We start from the raw sequence: 10,517 nt of genomic DNA on the forward strand, positions 1-10,517 counted from the left end.
GCAGAGTGGATCCTAAAAAGGGCTGCTCAGTCATGGATACAGCTACCGAGCTGCTCAACTGCCTCGTTCCTTTTTTATATATATATATAATATTTTTATTCATTTTTCCAATACAAAATTTATACAATTCATACATCTTTTTTTTTAACTCCATTCTCTTTTTGACTTCCCTCAACTTGACTGATACTCCTTCCCTTCTTAATTTCTTACACATTTCTAAAATCTTACTTCCATTGTTTTTTATAAATTAGTTCTTATTTTTGCTCACAGTCTAACGTTTCTTCTCACAGAGCTTCATTAAAACTTACAAACGTTATTTGATTATCACTTAATTTATGCATATATTCTATAAACTTTTCCCAATCTTCTGTAAATCTCTGATCTTGTCGATTTCGGATCCTTCCTGTCAATCTATCAAGTTCTGCATAGTCCATCATCTTCATTCTCCATTCTTCTAACGTAGGTAGCTCCTATTGCTTCCATTTCTGGGCCATCAATTCAACTGCCTTGTTCCTCGAGTCAGAACGACTGAATCTGTATCCACCGCCCATGTGCCGGTTCATGACTAGGGGCTTCCAGATTTCACGATCCTGATTCCGTTACCATTTGCCGATCGCCATGGGACTTTGGGGGTTTGGGTTTGGGGTGGGTTTTTGGAAGACGCCTGTGCGTGAATTTGTTTTATGCGTGTAGATCAGTGCACGCTGACCAGCGCACAGTCTTTGCAGTAAGGCTCTGTTCCGATGGCATGAGTAGTGACGACGACTGGTAGATTCTTATCTGCTGTAGCCTTCATCCGCCTTCACAGCCGTTGTAAAATACCGCTTGTTATCATCCGCCTGTTCTGTCGTTGAGGACTTCTTGGATCATTCATAGAATCATAGAATCATAGAGTTGGAAGAGACCACAAGGGCCATCGAGTCCAACCCCCTGCCAATCAGGAAACACCATCAGAGCACTCCTGACATATGGTTGTCAAGCCTCTGCTTAAAGACCTCCAAAGAAGGAGACTCCACCACACTCCTTGGCAGCAAATTCCACTGTCGAACAGCTCTTACTGTCAGGAAGTTCTTCCTAATGTTTAGGTGGAATCTTCTTTCTTGTAGTTTGGATCCATTGTTCCGTGTCCGCTTCTCTGGAGCAGCAGAAAACAACCTTTCTCCCTCCTCTATGTGACATCCTTTTATATATTTGAACATGGCTATCATATCACCCCTTAACCTCCTCTTTTCCAGGCTAAACATGCCCAGCTCCCTTAGCCGTTCCTCATAAGGCATCGTTTCCAGGCCTTTGACCATTTTGGTTGCCCTCCTCTGGACACGTTCCAGTTTGTCAGTGTCCTTCTTGAACTGTGGTGCCCAGAACTGGACACAGTACTCCAGGTGAGGTCTGACCAGAGCAGAATACAGTGGCACTATTACTTCCCTTGATCTAGATGCTATACTCCTATTGATGCAGCCCAGAATTGCATTGGCTTTTTTAGCTGCCGCGTCACACTGTTGGCTCATGTCAAGTTTGTGGTCAACCAAGACTCCTAGATCCTTTTCACATGTACTGCTCTCAAGCCAGGTGTCACCCATCTTGTATTTCTGCCTCTCATTTTTTTTGCCCAAGTCTAGCTCCTTCCCTTGGACCTTACCGCCTTGGGTGCCCCTGCTGGGAGTACAAGAGTCCCAAGGGCTTCACTCACAAGGGTCATAGGAATGTACAAGCCCACTCACCATAACAAGGTGATGATCCAGCGAGTCAGTGGTCTACCATGACATGGGAATCAGCACTCATGGTTTGTTGCTCTCCTAGTAAACAATGGCGTTAAGCCAAGGTTTGTTCTTTATGGTTTATGGCTTGCTGTGTCGCACTAACAGGGCCATTACACGATAGCAAGCTCCAGTTTGCCAGTGAAATTGCACTCAGCTGGGGTCCACTACCAATCCCAATGAATGTATTTACATGAGACATGTGCCTGCAATGTACACTAAACAATACATTTACAGGTGGTATGAGCATAGCTCACATTGCATTTTCTTTGTGGGTATATTTTCATACAGGGACACAGGTGGCGCTCTGGGTTAAACCACAGAGCCTAGGCTTGCCGATCAGAAGGTCGGCGGTTCGAATCCCCATGATGGGGTGAGCTCCCATTGCTCGGTCCCTGCTCCGGCCAACCTAGCAGTTCGAAAGCACGTCATAGTGCAAGTAGATAAATAGGTACCGCTCCGGCGGGAAGGTAAACGGCGTTTCCGTGTGCTCCTCCGGTTCACCAGAAGCGGCTTAGTCATGCTGGCCACATGACCCGGAAGCTTTACGCAGGCTCCCTCGGCCAATAAAGCAAGATGAGTGCCGCAACCCCAGAGTCGGCCACGACTGGACCTAATGGTCAGGGGTCCCTTTACCTTTACCTTTATATTATCATACACTGCAGTTTTGTGGCCACACGGCTAGAGGATTTTTTAAAATCCCCTTTTTGTTGTATGTTTTGTCTCCATGCATGATGTTTTATTTATCATGCAAATATATGTGCCTGCATGGTCACATATGCAGTATAGCTATTCTTTCACCGCCCAGCACTCAGGTTGTTCTAGCATGTGGTATCATCCTGTCATTCTGCAGTCTTCTTGGTGGTTTCCAAACAGGTCTTTTAGCAATCATTTATACTCTTTTTATGGTGTTCTTTTTCCCCTGTATATATTTTGTGAACCGTGTTGTATGAACTGACAGTACATAACTACTTTTATAAATAAAATAAAATAACATGCAGTTACCAAGTGATTATAAAATGTGAGTATGGCGGGGGACGACGACTAAGAAATATGCTTAAAAAACATAAAAAGTGAAGAGTCCTTGAACAATGGTTGGTTGTGTTCATATCTCTTCCTTTTATTCATTAAATTTATACCCCATGCTTCCTCCAAAAAGAGCCTGTTTCATGTTACTACTGGAACCATTTGCTTTCCTGTGTAGAAAGATCATTCATTCATATAGAGGAGCCACTCTGTCATGAAGGCCTGGAAGGGATAACCAAATAACACACAAGCGACTAACTCGAAAACAGCAAACAGAATAATAATATTTCATCAAATTTCAGCAGCAAACACGCCTATCAGATAGGCATTAGTTTCAAATGGAGGAACACATTGCCTCATTTCGAGCAAAGCCGTATATTTACTTCCTTATGCTTAATATTAAAATCAAAGGTGTAGTGTAAGAGTGATTGTAAAGCAAACCTAAAGGTTTATTTAGAAAAGCTACGTGAAAAGTTAAAAATATTTAAATGGGGGGGGGGGGGTTTCACACCTGCTGTTAATGGCCTCTTCCCCCCCTCATTACCTTGGAGAGGAAACATATTCTCTTGAAAACGTTTTCAGTCACTCAGTCTAAGGTAAACATACCTGTGGCCCAGTGCTTCTTCGTATCAAATATCCAAGGCTTTGTTAAGAGTCTAAAGACTTGAGGTATCCATTCCATCGTGGTTAACTTCTGAGGTGATGAAGGCTCAGAGATGTGATCTCACGTCGTCTCTCGGAAGACACTAGAAAGCATCTGAAATGCACAAAAAAAGCATGCGCACCAAATTCATGCTCTTTTATAGCACCCACACATCTCGTTCGTCCACCTTCCTCCTTTCCTTCTGCTCTTACTCCCTGAGCATCTTGGGAAGCCTAATCGTGATTTTGTCCCTGCTTCGGGTGTTTGTTTTCCAAGCAGATATGTTCAGAGGATGATGATAATGGAACAAACTTCGATTGGGAAAGGTGGTGGAAGAAAGGGGTTATGTTTACTGCACGTACAGTATTAAAAGAAAACATTATGAAAATGATGTATAGGTGGTACTTAACCCCGGTAAAATTAGCAAAGATTTATCACATAACTGATAACTTATGTTGGAAGTGTAAAGGAAAAGAAGGCACCTGTTATCATATGTGGTGGAAGTGTCCCAAGGCTAAGGACCTCTGGGAAAAGATTTATAATGAGTTGGAAAAAGTGTTGAAAAATACATTTGTTAAGAAACCAGAAGCCTTTTTACTTGGAATAATAGGATTGGAATTGCCCAAAAAAGATGTTAGATTATTTTTGTATGCCACTACAGCGGCAAGATTGCTATTAGCTAAAAACTGGAAATCTCAAGAAATACCAACTGTGGAAGAATGGCAGATGAAGATGTTGGACTTTTTGGAGCTGACCGACCTGACTGGGAGAATACACGATCAGAAAGAAGAGGAATACTAAGAAGACTGGAAGAAATTTGAAGATTATCTAGCTAAATATTGTAATATAAGATAATTAGAAGTCACTTGCAAGTATCAAATAGGCTTAGGATTAGAATAAGAATGAGTTGTAAAGTATTATGGATTTAGACTAATAAGAAAAGAGAAGAAGATAGTAAATTGAAGGAGTTAATTTTATTAGAAAGATGATTTTGGAGAACTGTTACAAGGGGATATAATGAAATTCAGTTAGGGGGGATTTGAGGAAGTCAGATAAAAATGAAAGTTAAAATGGGTTTTACAAGTAATGTGTTTATATTTTTCTTTCTTTTTTCTTTTAGTATTGTAATGTGTTTTCTTTTGTGTGTTTTATATGTTATATTTGTTAAATGTGGAAAATCAATTTTAAAAATTTGATTAACAAATGCGGGGGGGTGGGGGGGGGCGAAAGATAATGGAACAAACTTCACAAAGTAGACCTAATAGGATGCAACCGCAGCCACTTCCGGAATGGCTTATGATTGAATAGACACGATACAAAAGGAGGAAAGTGGATATTGGAAGGAAGAAGAAATGGGTATCGGTGTAATATGGCTGGAGGCCGAAGTGCCTTGGTCAAGTGGATCACAGCAAACAGAACAAATCAGACAAGCTATCTCTGTAGTCGTAATGGAAGATCAGTCTGCAGGGACTCTCAGAGATTTATTTTATTACATTTACCAGAGCTCTTCAAGAGCAGAAACACAGAATCTACACAATTTTTCTCATCATCTTTACAGCATCTTAAAAAGCAGAGACATCACCTTGCCAACAAAGGTCCGTATAGTTAAAGCTACGGTTTTCCCAGCAGTGATGTATGGAAGTGAGAGCTGGGCCATAAAGAAAGCTGATCGCCAAAGAATTGATGCTTTTGAATTATGGTGCTGGAGGAGACTCTTGAGAGTCTCATGGACTGCAAGAAGATCAAACCTCTCCATTCTGAAGGAAATCAGCCCTGAGTGCTCATTGGAAGGACAGATCGTGAAGCTGAGGCTCCAATACTTTGGCCACCTCATGAGAAGAGAAGACTCCCTGGAAAAGACCCTGATGTTGGGAAAGATGGAGGGCACAAGGAGAAGGGGACGACAAAGGACGAGGTGGTTGGACAGTATTCTTGAAGTGACCAACACGAGTTTGTCCAAACTGTGGGAGGCAGTGGAAGACAGGAGTGCCTGGCGTGCTCTGGTCCATGGGGTCACGAAGGGTCGGACACGACTAAACGACTAAACAACAACAACAACAACAACAACAACAACAACAACAACAACAACATCTTTACTTTGGTCTGATTGATTCTGCTTCTGATGAAGAGATCTGCTTCCACCCCATTCATTTCAGCTCAATCAGCCACAATTCAGTGCCCTGCGACGAGCTATGAGAAACTGGCTGGATTTACTAAAAACTGGTTAGCTTACTTGACCAACACCGTACTGATTAAGGCCAGAAAAGCTCTCCTCCAATTCACTGTCCTTTTGTGGGGGGCAAATGTGGTGATACTTTCTGGGGGTAGAACTTTCTTACAGGATTTGCAAAGGGCCTACCTTTCAGTGACAGTATTGTGATCCCCCTGTTCCAAAGAATCTGTGTTTATTATACATTAAGCCTGTAACTTATGCACATTTAACTTGCATGCTTTCAGTGAAATAAATAAATAGGGGCAGAAATGGGGTGGGCATCTGGGGGAAAGAGTTTGGCAACCCCACCCACTACTGAACCCAATGCGTTTTGACTATACGAAAGTTTGGCTTTGGGTGCGAGCCCCAGAACATAACTCCCATATAAGTTGCAGACTTACTCTACAGTGGTACTTGGTTTACGAACTTAATTCGTTCCGGAAGTCCATTCTTTTTTTAAAAAAAAATGAAATATTTTCAGCATTTGTTATTCTCTGCATGTTACAAAATTGTACAGATCCTTAATTTATCTATCTAAATGTTATCAATAAAAAAGTTTGTGTATGTTTATTCAAAACCTGCCAAGGAGTCCAATTCATTTTGTTGTTTCTTTAAGTATTTTGTAAAGGGTTCCCATTCATCTTTAAAGTCACAGTTATCCGGACGTGCCCTAAGATTAAGGCTTTCTGGGAAATGATTTATAATGAATTGAAAAAGGTATTTAAATATACCTTCGTGAAGAAACCAGAGGCCTTTCTCTTGGGCATGGTCGGCCAATTGGTGTTGAAAAAGGATAGAACTTTCTTTATGTATGCCACAACAGCAGCAAGAATACTTATAGCAAAGCACTGGAAGACGCAAGATCTACCCACTCTGGAAGAATGGCAAACGAAGTTGATTGACTTTATGGGATTGGCAGAAATGACTGGCAGAATCCGTGACCAGGGAGAAGAGTTGGCAGAAGAAGAATGGAAGAAATTCAAGGACTATCTACAAAAATATTGCAATATTAATGAATGTTGAATGATGCAGGATTGAAATTAATTGGTTTCTAGCTGTAATGGTAATAAGATTATGAAAAAATGGTCCCTTTTTTCTTGGTATATAATCAAGAGTTTAAGATATAATAATATAAGAGGATGGTTAGAAAATAAGGGGTTTAATTGTAATGCTGGGAGACAAGGATTTGCTGGATAAACAATTTGAACTGGAATACAAGAAGGGGAGGTATGAGGAGGTCAGTGAAAGATGTGATTGAAAAATAAGCTTTCAACGTTATGTGTTTTTTTTTTTCCTTTTTAATTTTTTCTTTTTATTGTTTGTAAAAAATGGAAAATGCTAATAAATATCTTACAAAAAAAAATAATAAAGTCACAGTTGTCCTTGTCATGTAATTTATGTGTCAGTTTTGCCAGTTCTGCATAGTCCATCAGTTTCCCTTGCTACGGTTCTTTGGTCGGGATTTCTTCATTTTTCCAACCTTCTGCTATTAAGACTCTTGCCGCCGTTGTCGCATACATAAAGATATTTTTCAGCTTGCTTGGCAAGTCTTTTCCTACAATCCCCGGAAGTCCGTTCTTAAACCGAAACTGTTCTTAAACCGAGGCGCACTTTCCCTAACGGGGCCTCCCAGCATCGGTGCCCTTCCACCATTTGGCTTCTGTTCTTAGAACAAGGTAAAGTTTGCAAACCGGGACGCTACTTCCAGTTTTGCGGAGTTCGTAAACCAAAACAGGGCTGTTCTTAAACCGAGGTACCATTGTATTTCCCATTGAAGTGGTGAATAAATAATCCTGCATCACCAGTTTACCACATTTCTGTGGGAATGTTCAGGGGTGCAGGAGAGGATATATTGTGAGATTATATCCTAATCCAACTTGTGCTAACAAGTTCCCAAAATATCAGCAGAGTTTATAGACATTCCCCTTTAAGTTCGCAACGGTAACGCTTGCACAGGTTCGCTAGAACCTCTATAATAATTACTCTGGTAATTTCCCCTTTGTTCCCTCTTAAAATACAAGACACGACACAGTCTTTATAAAAGTATAAAAGAGTTTACTCACGTTCTGTTCACAATATGATCCCAGAAGGCAGACAGGCTTAAAAAGGTTACATGCATTCGGAATCTATCTTATAGCAAGATAGTCCTTTCCTCCTCTCTTGGCTAAGAGCCAAGAGAGCATCTTTAGATGCTTCTTCTTCGAAAGAAAAATGGCAGAGAGAGAGATAGCTGCCTGCCCTGTGCTTTTATCATTTACCTGCACAGGTGAGGCCACACCCACCTCTGGTCACATGCGGAGGAAGTCCGTCCCCAGGAAGTTTACCTGCTTGCTAGACAGACATCCCTCCCCATGTTCTAACATGTACACTCTAGGAATGTTGTCATTGACTGCTCCTGTGTTTACATCCCACAATTTCTTCACAGCTCAAGCAGCGGCCCAGCTGTTTTTAATGTGCCAAGGAATATGAAGCAAGCAGCAAACCACCCTCTTTTTCAATGACAGAAGAAGCCGGATGTGATCGAATTCCCATGTGGGCTGAGAATTTGACCAACGGGATGAGCAATGTCACATGCAATAGTCTTTTCTTCTCCTCCAGTATTTGCTTCAGTGAAGGATTGTATGGCTATTAGCGGAGAGGGTGTTTTAGGAAGATCAGGTGAACCAACCATCTTAGTCCGACTCTGCCATGAATTCTGAAATGTTTGTCTTCTCTCTAGAAAGGTCACCTTTCCCTCATTTCCTCACTGCAAACCCAAGTCCCCCGGTTTCCTTTATCTTATCTACCACCTTGAGCATTTTTAAAATAAATACACTATATGAGTGTTAGTTTTTGTTGAGTTTTCATATATTAAAAAAACATTTGCAAAAAGGCATGTGTGTGTGTGTTTAATTAAGCTTTCTATACTTCTCTGATTTCGGTATAATTATTTCACAGCACTAAGTTTGGCCCTTCTTCACTGGTGCAATGAAATCGCTAAGACTAGGAACTGTAAACCGGGGTTCTCTGTTTTAATTTTAATCTCAGCTATAACCAGTGGTGGAGCTTCATGCACCGGGGGGGCAGAGAGCAGGCAGGGGTGTGGCTGGGGGGTGTCCCGGGGGCGTGGCACGCTGCCTACAGGGGCGTGGTGCGCATCCTGGGAGTGTGGTGCACCGCCTGCAGGGGAGTGGCCCAGCGTGCGGGGGGGGGGGGAACCATGGTTGCACTCCACCGGGTACACTCCCCCCGCCCCCATCTTCCTCCGCCAGTGGCTATAACTTCATGAGATGGCTTCTGGCTAGTCACTGTTTCTTAGCCCCAACCTCTTCATTCCCTGTATTCGAATAATAATGCTGGCCCCCTTTACAGGCCTGTTCTAAGAATTATTGAGATACAGTGGTACCTCTGGTTATGCACTTAATTCGTTCCGGAGGTCCGTTCTTAACCTGAAACTGTTCTTAACCTGAAGCACCACTTTAGCTAATGGGGCCTCCTGCTGCTGCTGTGCTGCTGGAGCGCGATTTCTGTTCTCATCCTGAAGCAAAGTTCTTAACCCGAGGTACTATTTCTGGGTTAGCGGAGTCTGTAACCTGAAGTGTATATAACCTGAAGCGGATGTGACCCGAGGTACCACTGTAATGTATGAGAAGCACTTCAGACGCACTCTATAATTATAAAGTGGCATCAAACAGAACTGGAACAGAGGTGTGTTAGACAGCATACAGGTGTCTAGCAAACGAAGATTTATTCAACAGCTAGCTGTCTTAAGGCAGCATACCAAATCATGATGGCTGACCTCTTTTTACAGGAGAACTGAGGCACACTTGTATCTGGGGCTATTTGCCCTACTCTGGTCCCATAGAGGAAACCACGGAGAAAGATGGCCGAGTTGCTTAGTTGTTGCAGCACCATGGAGAGCTCCTGGTGAGAAACAAGGTTGGAGGTTGTGGCGTTTGCCTCCTAGGATGGGTCATAAGGAAAGGGTTAAAATAGGTGTGATGTGATTGGCCAGTGAGAATGCATGGGGGGAATAAAAGTTAAGAGTGGGAGGTTTTGAAAGTCAATTGAGTGGAGTTGAGTTGAGTTGAGAGTTGAGGTTTGGGAGTTGAAGAAGGAAGAGGGAGGTTTAGGAGTGGGTTGGTAGAGTTGTATTGTGAGAGAGTGAGAGGAATTGTTAGGTGGAGTCAGATAGAGAGTTGGGGATAATCAGTTTGGAGTTGTTGGGAACTAAGAATAAGAAACTGCCAAGTAAAATTAACTGTAACCGTAAGCTTGTTCCTGTATTTAAAAAGAAACTTGATTATTTGTTTATGTTAACAACTGACTGGATTCCGTGTGTCCCTGTGAGATACGGGGTGGTGGCAACGGAAAAAGCAATCGCAGTGGCGGCACAGGGTCAATAGACCATCAAACGTCTGGGGGCCCTGTGTGTGATCGCCACAGAAGTGAACTGAGACCCTTTCAGATTCTGACTGGAGACCATCTCCCCTAAGGTCCACCCCCTTTTAGAAATCCAGAGGCCAGCAAACTTTTTCAGCAGGGGGCCGGTCCACTGTCCCTCAGACCTTGTGGGGGGCCAGACTATTTTTTTGGGGGGGGGGTGAACAAATTCCTATGCCCCACAAATAACCCAGAGATGCATTTTAAATAAAAGGACACATTCTGCTCATGTAAAAACACGCCGATTCCCGGACCGTCCACGGGCCAGATTTAGAAAGTGATTGGGCCGGATTAGGGCCCCATTAGCTAAAGTGGTACCTTTAAAGGTTAAGAACAGTTTCAGGTTAAGAATGGACCTCCAGAACAAATTAAGTTCTTAACCCGAGGTACCACTGTATTATTCTAATGCTACTACAGGACCAAGATGACACCCCCCCATCATCAGTTTTTTAGGTAG

Source organism: Podarcis filfolensis (genome assembly GCF_964270895.1).
Source record: "Podarcis filfolensis genome assembly, chromosome: 13".
NCBI classification, from domain to species: Eukaryota; Metazoa; Chordata; class Lepidosauria; order Squamata; family Lacertidae; genus Podarcis; species Podarcis filfolensis.